We start from the raw sequence: 13,260 nt of genomic DNA on the forward strand, positions 1-13,260 counted from the left end.
GTAAGCTGTGTCTTATCTCAGTGAGGTGACAGCCCTTCACTGACATCCTGACCTGTAAGCTGTGTCTTATCTCAGTGAAGTGAAAGCCCTTCACTGACATCCTGACCTGTAAGCTGTGTCTGATCTCAGTGAGGTGACAGCCCTTCACTGACATCCTGACCTGTAGGCTGTGTCTTATCTCAGTGAAGTGAAAGCCCTTCACTGACATCCTGACCTGTAGGCTGTGTCTTATCTCAGTGAAGTGAAAGCCCTTCACTGACATCCTGACCTGTAAGCTGTGTCTTATCTCAGTGAGGTGACAGCCCTTCACTGACATCCTGACCTCTAAGCTGTGTCTTATCTCAGTGAGGTGACAGCCCTTCACTGACATCCTGACCTGTAAGCTGTGTCTTATCTCAGTGAGGTGACAGCCCTTCACTGACATCCTGACCTGTAAGCTGTGTCTTATCTCAGTGAGGTGACAACCCTTCACTAACAAGCATACCCGTCAGCAGCAGCAGTCTAGAGATAAATGAACAGTTTATTCAGGTATTTAGTTGAATGTAAATGTACATGTGTGCACACACTGGACAATCAATCATATATGGACCCCCTTCCCCTCCCTTAAAGCCATTTCTTGACCAGCAGAACTGAAGCGACGAACAGCCAGGACGTGCAGCGTTCAACTTCTTTACAACAGTATGAATCGTAAGCCACATGACACTACACTTCACTGATCAGGACCCTCCCCCCTGGCCCCAGATACCTCCTCCACACACACACACACACACACACACACACACACTCTCTCTCTCTCTCTCTCTCTCCAACCACAACCTATATTTGTTTCACGTCACGCTCAGCTGAATATTCGTCCACGACTATCGCTTCATTCCCTGCAAACGGTCGCTAATGTCTCATTACATCATTTTGGGCTGTCAGGATCTTGGTTGATTGATTGCCTTTTACAGCAGCCCACTGACAGCGGCACGTGGGTTTCAATAGAACAGGAGCAAACTGACACATGGTTGACAGGAGATGCACCAGCACAGAGCTTTTGCCGTATTCATTTTAACCATGCTAACAATAATAGTAATCATTCTAATACTAACAATGATAACAATGATAATAATAATGACAGTCATCATTATCAACATCATTACACCCCCCCCCCCCTCCTCAACATTATCATAACAAAAAGAAAATGAAATAATATCAATTGATACTTGTATGGCACTCGAAAAACAAACAAACAAACAACAAAAAAGTGCACTAGATGCTTTACAAAACACACAATAGTGTATATAACACATTACAACAAAGTTGCATAGACACAACACAATGTATTCCCACAGATAAACACAGTGCACACATACATACAACCATGCGTTCAAACATAGATGTATACATATCACCACCACTACCACCACCACCACCCGCACACACACATTTGCACTTGAATGCATATATGTGTGCACATACATACATACATATATATATATATATATATATATATATATATATATATATATATATATATATATACAGAGAGAGAGAGAGAGAGAGAGAGAGAGAGAGAGAGAGATACACATAATTAAAGTGAAGCATACCACGAGTACACGAGAATATACTGTTTGGATGGACATGCCATGAGAAAACTTACTGCCGAGAGAAGACTTGAGTCTTCAGTCAGAGTGTCAGACGTTGTCAGGGAGTCTGTTCCACTTCTTTGGGGCTTGAAAAGAAAAGAAAATCTTTGTCTGTAGGCCTTAGTTCTTTCGTGAGGTATCCTGAGAAGTCGAGTATCAGAATAACGGAGCTGGAGAGACGGAGTATAGAATGGAGCAGTTCATATAGATAATCTGGTTCAGAATAACGGAGCTGGAGAGACGGAGTATAGAATGGAGCAGTTCATATAGATAATCTGGTTCAGAATAACGGAGCTGGAGAGACGGAGTATAGAAATGGACCAGTTCATAAAGATAATCTCGTCCAAAGCCATTAGCTATCAGTGTGGATGTCTTGTAGTGCCTGCCTGCTCTAGTGCTTCTCTCCAGAACTACATAAGTATGAAGAGCAAATATAATCCAAATCTAAAATATTTGTCACGGGAAACCAAATAATGCACATGATAACAGCAAACTGTAACCTGTGACAAATTAGTATTTTGTGTGTAAGCACCAAACGTTCCGATTCTTGGTTTCATTAGGGCTGACACAGATCTTTGGTTGCCAAGTGAAGACTGATACACTGGCTGAGAAAAACAGCAACAACAACACCAACAACAACAAACAAAGAAGGGCAAAATATCCACTATGTGTGATTGTGTTAAAGAAATCTGTCTTCTCTAAAAACGTCTACAAGAGAGAGAGAGAGAGAGAGAGAGAGAGAGAGAGAGAGAGAGAGAGAGAGAGGAGGAAAGCCAGACAAACGCACATGCACATGTCTAAACATGCACACGAGAGTGAGCAAAAGCAAGGAAGAAAGCCGCAGAGAGAGGGAGTTCAACCTGATCTTTTTCTTTCCTCATCCTACCTGTGCCCTTCCTGCCAACAAGACGGATGGTGTTACGTCAAAACTCCACGCTTCACTGACCACCTCCGCTGTTCCCCCCCACCAGCCTCTGTTGGTTCCAGCCACACTTCACTGAACACTGGTCAATGAACTCGTTCAGCCTCACTGAGCACAGCCAGTGTCCCATTTCACTGTGCTGGCAAAAAGCTTGGCTGGATCCATAGTGTGCTTCTTTTTCTTTCTGCTGGTGACAGATAGCACAACACAGTATCATGAAACTAGCAGCGTCAAGACTGATGTGATGAAGTTGAGGGATGTATCAATGTTTCTGTTTTAGTCTTGACATGGTGGAATGGTGTTTGCAGATTTCACAGCTAAGTAAGTCGATGGAATATAATCTCACCCCCCCCAGCCCCTACCCCCATGTAGTGGTTGCCTCATGTCATTTTCCTTCCAAGTGGCTTGTGTTCAATGTGCACCATGAAATTCTCAGCAAAACTGATTGTGTGGTTAGGATGAAACCTCTCGTAATACTGTATTAAAAAAAAAAATCAAAGATAGTGTGAGTGTGTATAGCACTTTTTCCAAGTCACGTAATGGATAACTGCATGTGTGTCTCGATTACCAGACAGTGACAAGGCAATAAAACAAGAAGGGGGAATTCATTCTGTACCACTTATGGTTCTCGTCATCCTACGTTGTTGTTGTTGTTAAAAGAAAGCATGTATTGTATTTAGATTTCTGTGTGTAAGAAGAGCATTGGGGTGACTGGGCAGTTAATGGCAATGTACAAAACGTCCCAGGAAGGGCATAAGTGGCAATAAGATGCTACATTCCCACAACAATGTGGATGACAATAAAACATAGCATTCTAATGACAACATGGACACTGCATCTGACAAATCCATATACGCTACACCACATTAACTAGACAGATGCCTCACAGCAGCATAACCCGACACACTTGTCAGGCCTTGAGTGCATGCATGTATACGTGCGTCCCTATCAGAGTGGATTTCTTCTATGGAATTTTGCCAGAGGAAAACGCGTTTGTTCCCATGGTTTTTTTCAGTGCGCCAAGTGCCTGCTGCACACATGACCTCGGTTTATCACCTCATCTGGTGGAAAAACGTCTTAACCATTCCGCCACACTCGTCTATGACATTGCTTCTTCTTCTTCTTCTGCGTTCGTGGGCTGCAACTCCCACGTTCACTCGCATGTACACGAGTGGGCTTTTACGCGCATGACCGTTTTTACCCCGCCATGTAGGCAGTCATACTCCGTTTTCGGGGGTGTGCATGCTGGGTATGTTCTTGCTTCCATAACCCACCGAACGCTGACATGGATTACAGGATCTTTAACGTGCGTATTTGATCTTCTGCATGCGTTTACACACGAAGGGGGTTCAGGCACTAGCAGGTCTGCACATATGTTGACCTGGGAGATCGTAAAAATCTCCACCCTTTACCCACCAGGCGCCGTCACCGTGATTCGAACCCAGGTCCCTCAGATTGAAAGTCCAACGCTTTAACCACTCGGCTATTGCGCCCGTCGACATTGCTTCAATCCCTGTAAACAGTCGCTAATGTCTCCTCACACCTGAGCTGTCACAGCCTCAAATGATTGATTGCCTATTGCGGCAGCAACTGACAGCGTGGCGTGAGTTTAAAAAGAACAGGAGTGAATTGACACATTGTTGACAGGGGATGCTTCAGTGCTTTTGCCGTGTTCATTTTGTGCTGGCTGTGCTGTCTCTCCCCAGTACACTAGCAAAACAACAATAACAGAGGGTCTAATCCTGCATTTTTGTTTGTCACAGGTGATCAAGTGATGAAAACAACAAGGACAACGACAGCGACAACCATAACCTAGTGCCTGTAGCTGTGAGAAATTAGTATATCTGTGTGTGCACAACCAGGGAACATCTCCTGGATTATTGACTGTGAATTACATACTGAGTGGCTGATTATTGACTGTGAATTACATACTGAGTGGCTGATTACTGACTATGAATTACATACTGAGTGGCTGATTACTGACTGTGAATTACATACTGAGTGGCTGATTACTGACTGTGAATTACATACTGAGTGGCTGATTACTGACTGTGAATTACATACTGAGTGGCTGATTATTGACTGTGAATTACATACTGAGTGGCTGATTATTGACTGTGAATTGCATACTGAGTGGCTGATTACTGGAAAGAGTAAAAGACTGGTCTTCACTCCTGAGGGGTGCTCACTCAGTCTAGCTCTGCAGCTACGTGGTTCTTGTCAGTTGTGGGATTTTGAGGCGGCGTCCGGCATGTTATGGAGCAGTACGGGGCACTACTGAACACTCCCGAAACGAACCAGCAGCAGTGCTGAGTCTGCTATGGTGTGTAGCCCCTAGGCGATCTAACATTGATAGCTTCTAGTGTACATCTGACACAGGAACAATGAAAAATGAGAACTGCGTCAGACTGTTGCCGTTGATTATTTTCCAGTGTGCCAAGTACATGCTACACACGGGGCCTTGATCTATTGTATCATCCGAATAAACAGACGCTCAGTTTTATTTTCCAGTCAAACTTAGGACAAAAGGCAAGACCGGGAATCAAACCCCTAGTGTCACAGACAGAGACGATCGGTTTAACCATTCGGCCACCTTCCTTACTTCGCCATTGATATGGTGCAAATGACGGGGCAGCAAAGGATATAAAAGAGGCCTAAAGTTTTGTCATGTGTGTCCGTGCTGGAATGAAACTATGTCACCTGAATCAGTTAACAGAAGAAAACATCGCGGGAAAGATGGGAAGGGTGGTGAAGGATGGTGGGACTGGACGGAACACCACATGTACACCTGTGTACACACACACACACACACACACACACACACACACGTTAGGTTATTGTCACTTCCAAAGAAAAGACATTAAATGGAAGAAAGAAACACGAGCGAGCGAGAACTGTTAGAAAGCGAGAAAAAGAAGGAGGGGGACCCTACATGATCCGTCTACTTTTTTCCCCCATGCCCACCCCGCCTACCCGCTCCCAACAAGATGGATGGCGTTACGTCAAAACTCCACGCTTCACTGACCCGCTCCACTGTTCCCCCACCAGCCTCTGTTGGTTCCAGCCACACTTCACTGAACACTGGTCAATGAACTCGTTCAGCCTCACTGAGCACAGCCAGTGTCCCATTTCACCTGAGCTGGCAAAAAGCTTGGCTGGATCCATAGTGTGCTTTTCTTTCTGCTGGCAACTGATAGATAGTGGTACAACACTGTCATGTATAGAAATAAATGGGCAAGAGTGGTGTAATGGATGGTTCTCAACACTTTGGTGTTTTTGAGTTTGTCTTGGTCTGTCAGTCATATAAAAGTCACTTTAAAGACAGGCTTACAAACATTTTATAAAATACTTTTAAAATCACAATCTTTTACATTATTTGTGGTCAGGTTTCAGACATCGTCATATATAGTTCTTGTGATGATCAGTCGTGAGTGATTAATTGCGGTGAAGTTGTAGATGCTGATTTTTCCCCCTTGACTTAATGAAAGTGTTTGATCTTAATAACCACAATACCTTAAATAATTGTCATTCAAATTCAGAGATCAACCCTGTTTGAAGTGTACCTTACTGACAGAGCTTATGTGTTTATCAGTGACAACTTTACTTCTCTTCCACAGGAGCAATAAAAGTGGTGTTCCTCAAGGATCTGTTCAATGAAGACTTATAACCTGCATATTCATTAATGATCTTCCTTTCTCAGTTTATATCAAATAGTCTCCATTTTTTCCGGACGAAATTTCCACCAATTCCAGTGCTGGTGGTATTGCTTCATTTCAATTTCTCTGAAGGTGCTTGAATGCCTCTCTCTCTCTCTCTCTCTCTGTCTCTGTCTCTGTCTCTCTCTCTCTCTCTCTCTCTCATGTTCTCTTTCTTTTGTTCTCTTTCTGTCTGTCTCTCTCTTTCTTTTTCTTTCGTTCTAATGATAATCCCTCCTTCTTTTGATTTTTTTTTTCCATTTGTAGTGATTGAAGTTTTATATCGGAAGATATAACCATGAACACACACACACACACACACACACACACACACACACACACACACACACACACACACACACACACACATTTGTTTCTTTGTTCTTCACCCGTTTTCGTCTCAGTGGGCGAAACCTTCTGTCTTTAGTTCCCAGCGAGATACCTTTACCGAAGCTCATATAATGTCGCTCATAAAATCCAGGATGCAGAAAGCTTTATGGCTGCTCACACATTTGTCGCACCTTTTTATTTATTTACTTTTTATATTTCCTGTGACAGACATCCTCATGGGTGCAGCAACACAATCGATGACTGCTCTTTTTTTCCGAGTCGTCTCGTGTGAACTCATGATTGTGTGTGTGTGTGTGTGTGTGTGTGTGTGTGTGTGTGTGTGTGTGTGTGTGTGTGTGTGTGTGTATGTGTGTGTGTGTGTGTTTCTTTAATTTAAAGTCTTTTCGCTGTTAAGTGATATTAAGTGTGTGTGTGTGTGTGTGTGTGTGTGTGTGTGTGTGTGTGTGTGTGTGTGTGTGTGTGTGTGTGTGTGTGTGTGTGTGTTTCTTTAATTTAAAGTCTGTTCCATGTTAAGTGATATTAAGTGTGTGTGTGTGTGTGTGTGTGTGTGTGTGTGTGTGTGTGTGTGTGTGTGCGTGCGTTTGTTTTATGACCGTACATACCAATTTTTCGCACTTCCTTGCAAGGAAAAGGTTTCTCCATTCATTGATTTCCAGTAACAACCAGTGCACGTGCGGGATCATCAGACTCGCTTGACCTGTTCTGGACTGCCGGTGTTGTGATAAAACAGGCTCCAGAATGATAAAAAGAAAAGAAAGAAAAAACATGACGGAAGCGTGGAAACATCTTCGTTTGTGGATTGTTTTGGAACTCACACCATGTTACAAAGACACCCCCCAAACTCCAGCCTCAAGATTAAAGATTCTTTACTGGCTTCGGATGGACAAAATTGGCATCTGCATGGGGTATTTAAAAACACATCAACTGGCAGCTATTCCACACTGAATTTCACAGAAGACAAACGTGGGGGGTGTATCATACATAGCCTGCACTCTCTCTCTCTCTCTCTCTCTCTCTCTCTCTCTCTCTCTCTCTCTCACATACACACATACACACACACACGGACACACACACACAAATACACACGGACACATATTCATGCACACGGACACGCACACGCACAGACACACGCACACACACACTCGCTCGCACGCACACACACAATCACCAACAACACCACCACCCCCAACACACACAGTCAAACACGCACACACGCACACACACACACACACACTCTCTCTCTCTCTCCCCCTCTCTCTCCTTCCTTTCAGCCCCCTCCCCATCTTTCCTGCCCCCCCACTTCCACCGTTCGTAACACTAAACTCTTTTTTTTAGCTCCACATCTTGAGCTTTGTGCTCATTGATTCATCAGCCGTAACATAAAATCCTGTTTCTGAGACTGGTTCAAGGGGCGTTTTTCAGCTGCACACACAGCCACAACATTTGTCACACCACCTCACAAGAAAAGCCTTTATCAAGTCTTTGATCTCATACAATAACCACATCCTACTAGCAGCACGTGAAATTTCATTTCTGCTCAGCCATGTATGCTTGAATACAAAGCTTCAGAGCCGGCACACACACCAAAATGAACGTTGCGGAAAGTTTGGAAGCATCTTCTGTCAACCATGCGTGTCAACGTTACAACCGTGTTACACGCTTTGACGTCAAATAGTATCTTTTGACGACGCTGGTTGCAGGAAGACTTTGGGTCAGACCAGGTGATGTGAGGAAAGTTCTCGTTGAGTTGCTTGAGACAGAATAGCCTTGTTTGGAGGTGCGCTCATTGGGAAGCGTTCATGTGAGCGTAGCATGGAAGATTGTGGTTGTGGAAAAGGAGGAGGAGCGAGGGTGGGGTGGGAAAGGTAGGGAGGGGGAAGGTGGGAGAGGTGAGAGGGGTTGGGGGAGGCTTTGAAGATCGTCACAAGAACCCAGAACTAACCATCTTTGAACTGACTGCTCATAAATCGGTGTTGCACCTGGTGGGAATAGAGTTTCTCTCTTTCAACACTCGACCATCTGCAAAGAAAGAATGATACGGTGTATTATAAAAATGCCCCTGATCTCTTCAGAGCCGTATTTGCGTGTGTGTGTGTGTGTGTGTGTGTGTGTGTGTGTGTGTGTGTGAACACGAATACAGTAAAATACAGAAGTATGTACAGAAGAAGAAGAAAGAAAAAAAAAAAAAAAGATCCGGAAACAAGAGTCGTCAGACAAACGACCATCATCAATCCACAGGCTGGCAAACAGCCTTGTAATTCTGTCCGTACGGCCCTCACCACGGCATCAAGTGGACGACAACCGGACATGACGTTTGTGTGACGTTTGTAGACGGCAACCGACAGGAAATGGGCGGTTATGGACAAGTTGACGGACAGCCGCAGAGAAGACAGGCTTGGAATGGCCTCCTACCCTTGTAGACATGTTCGTTTGTGGAATGAGCTGTCGCCTTCCCTTGGGAGCTGGACATAGTGTATTATGTACTGTGTGGTGGTGTAATGGCGGAATTTGTGAGCCTATGGAGGAAAGTGTAGTCCGTATTCTTCGAAATGGCTTCAGATCATCGAACAGATTTTTGTGCTTTTTTTTCTGATAGAAACTCGGGACAGTTTTGTCTGGCCCGGGACTCTCAGTCATTCCTGGAAAGATAACTTTTCTGTATAAAATATTAACAAGGCTTTGGAAGATACTTTTGATCATGTGTGGAGAGAAGCACTTGAGCAGAAAATTATATATATATATATATATATATATATATATATATATATATATATATATATATATATATGTATGTATATACTGAATGACGAAAAAAAAATAGATAAAAAAACAAAAACAATAAACCCCCCAAAACAAACAAACAAAAAAACAGAGAAGATATTGCTCCAAAATGTATTTTCAATTTCTGTAGTTTACTAAAATGGTTGTGGAAGTATACAGTTGAATTTAAGCAAGTTTAGAAAATTGAGGAATATTGTTAATTTTTTTTCGGTTATTTTTTCCTCTAAGTTTGCTCTTTGCACATGGTCGTGAGTTGGACATTTTGCTTGTTGAACGATATTATAATCACTCATGCTCCAGAAGGTGGTAAAGGCTTATAATATTTGAAACTTGAACTTGTATTATAGGATGCGGTGTATTGTAATATGTTGTATAAAGACATAAGAACAAAAGGTTGGGAACAGAATGTCTTATCTGTCAAAACTGAGTATTTTCGTTCACCCCAATCCGTCTGTGTGTGTGTGTGTGTGTGTGTGTGTGGTGTGTGTGTGTGTGTGTGTGTGTGTGTGTGTGTGTGTGTGTGTGTGTGTGACACAAAGCGTGAAACAAATTGAGTTAATAAACTTCGTTGTAAATTGTGTCAACTGGTATTCGCTTTCCATGGAAAAACCCCAAGGAGCGCGAGAAGTCCAATTATCTTTATTCTTATGTGACACGAAAGACAGGTTGCAAACTTTGAATTTCCATGTTGTCGAACAGTGACTTTTTTCCTGCACACACAGGATACTATGTTATACTGTGCTCGATGTCAAGATTTATCCGTTTAGACAGATGCTTGAAAATCAATGAATTACGATGTTTAGATTTGGTGTGTCAGAAGAGAATGCATCAGCGTCGCTTATTATTCCATGAAATATTCTGTTCGTGAGTCAATCCGTCCACAATCTGTGAAACAGTTTGCATTTCATTGTTTCTCTATTCATTTGATACTGTCCATTCAGCAACATCTAGAAACACACATTATGTTAGTCCACAATCTGTGAAACAGTTTGCATTTCATTGTTTCTCTATTCATTTGATACTGTCCATTCAGCAACATCTAGAAACACACACTATGTTAGTCCACAATCTGTGAAACAATTTGCATTTCATTGTTTCTCTATTCATTTGATACTGTCCATTCAGCAACATCTAGAAACACACATTATGTTAGTCCATAATCTGTGAAACAGTTTGCATTTCATTGTTTCTCTATTCATTTGATACTGTCCATTCAGCAACATCTAGAAACACACATTATGTTAGTCCACAATCTGTGAAACAGTTTGCATTTCATTGTTTCTCTATTCATTTGATACTGTCCATTCAGCAACATCTAGAAACACACATTATGTTAGTCCACAATCTGTGAAACAGTTTGCATTTCATTGTTTCTCTATTCATTTGATACTGTCCATTCAGCAACATCTACAAACACACATTATGTTAGTCCACAATCTGTGAAACAGTTTGCATTTCATTGTTTCTCTATTCATTTGATACTGTCCATTCAGCAACATCTAGAAACACACATTATGTTAGTCCACAATCTGTGAAACAGTTTGCATTTCATTGTTTCTCTATTCATTTGATACTGTCCATTCAGCAACATCTAGAAACACACATTATGTTAGTCCACAATCTGTGAAACAGTTTGCATTTCATTGTTTCTCTATTCATTTGATACTGTCCATTCAGCAACATCTAGAAACACACACTATGTTAGTCCACAATCTGTGAAACAGTTTGCATTTCATTGTTTCTCTATTCATTTGATACTGTCCATTCAGCAACATCTACAAACACACATTATGTTAGTCCACAATCTGTGAAACAGTTTGCATTTCATTGTTTCTCTATTCATTTGATACTGTCCATTCAGCAACATCTAGAAACACACATTATGTTAGTCCACAATCTGTGAAACAGTTTGCATTTCATTGTTTCTCTATTCATTTGATACTGTCCATTCAGCAACATCTAGAAACAGACACTATGTTAGTCCACAATCTGTGAAACAGTTTGCATTTCATTGTTTCTCTATTCATTTGATACTGTCCATTCAGCAACATCTAGAAACACACATTATGTTAGTCCACAATCTGTGAAACAGTTTGCATTTCATTGTTTCTCTATTCATTTGATACTGTCCATTCAGCAACATCTAGAAACACACATTATGTTAGTCCACAATCTGTGAAACAGTTTGCATTTCATTGTTTCTCTATTCATTTGATACTGTCCATTCAGCAACATCTAGAAACACACACTATGTTAGTCCACAATCTGTGAAACAGTTTGCATTTCATTGTTTCTCTATTCATTTGATACTGTCCATTCAGCAACATCTAGAAACACACATTATGTTAGTCCACAATCTGTGAAACAGTTTGCATTTCATTGTTTCTCTATTCATTTGATACTGTCCATTCAGCAACATCTAGAAACACACATTATGTTAATTCCATCTTTTTTCCCTAAGAGCAGACCGTTTGAACTGAGAAAGACAGACAGACGGACAGACAGGAAGACAGAGAATCATTTGTCAATTAGAACAATAAACATAAATGTATTTTTTCTCGTGTACCTATATCCAATTAGACAGGAAATAATCTATCAATGATACACGGTAAAGAAAGAGATAGGTATTTGTTATCTTTAGTCCCCGTTCTGAAAACTGGGCGTGACTATCTCAAAAGACAAAGAACAAGAGGAGTGGGGGATCAGGGATAAATTCTGACAAAACTTCTACTTTTCTCAAACCGTAACACAGGTAGATTCAAAGGAATGCAAGCTTAAAAAAATCACAATCCTTAGCAGACATGTGGCGCTATAAATGCCACACAGAAAAGAAACATTCAGACCTTTAAACAAACGTATTATACAGGAGAGAGAGAGAGAGAGAGAGAGAGAGAGAGAGAGAGAGAGAGAGAGAGAGAGAAAGACAGAGACAGAGACAGAGAGAGACAGAGAGAGAGAGGAGAAGAGAACACTCAAATGTTATATTTTGGATAAAAGGATATGCTACAAGCTTCGTTTCACCATGCCATCGCAACAAAATAATGATGATAATAACATTAATATATCATTAAAAATAATGATACAATAACGATAACAACAACAACGACAATAATGATGACGATGATGACAATAATAACTTTAAAATCATTAAAAACAAAACAAATGAAGTAGAAAGAATAAGGACAATGAAAAAGTGAAGAATGTGGAGGAAAAAGACAACAATAATAACAGAAAAATAGGAATACGAAGATGATGATGATGATGATGATGATGAAGAAGAAGAAGAAGAAGAAGAAGAAGAAGAAGAAGAAGAAGAAGAAGAAGAAGAAGAAGAAAGAGATTAGAGAGGGAGAGAAGCAGACACAGACACAGGAACAGACAGACAGACAGACAGACAGAGAAAATGAGCCGAACGGAGCGTCCCCACATTGCATATGACAATACCAATCTGAAATTCAGAAGGAAAAAAAAAGAGTGGGCGTGGAAGGTTATCTGCGATTGGCCCTCTCCTTTCATAGCTGGAAAGAAAAGAGTAAACGACAAGACAAACATCCTGATTGGTTGTTTCAAAATAACGACTTCACGCGGACGTGACCAATGACTAGGCAATCATCTCAGTTCAACAACCGTGATAAAGCCTGCACATTGTTACACACTGGTTCATCCATGGGCATACGTTTCTTCAGCGGTTGAACCTCACACACACACACACACACACACACACAGAGGGAAAATAAAAAGAATAAACGAAAAATCTCGGATGAGCAATTTCTGCCTGGAGGGAAATGATTTGCTCCGATGCGTTTCATTGGCTGACAGATCGCACGATAGCAGACATCGTGGGGCCGCTTCCGATGTTTAATCAGATAATGCGACAATCCTA

The sequence above is a fragment of the Babylonia areolata genome, chromosome 6 (assembly GCF_041734735.1).
Source record: "Babylonia areolata isolate BAREFJ2019XMU chromosome 6, ASM4173473v1, whole genome shotgun sequence".
Taxonomy (NCBI): Eukaryota; Metazoa; Mollusca; class Gastropoda; order Neogastropoda; family Buccinidae; genus Babylonia; species Babylonia areolata.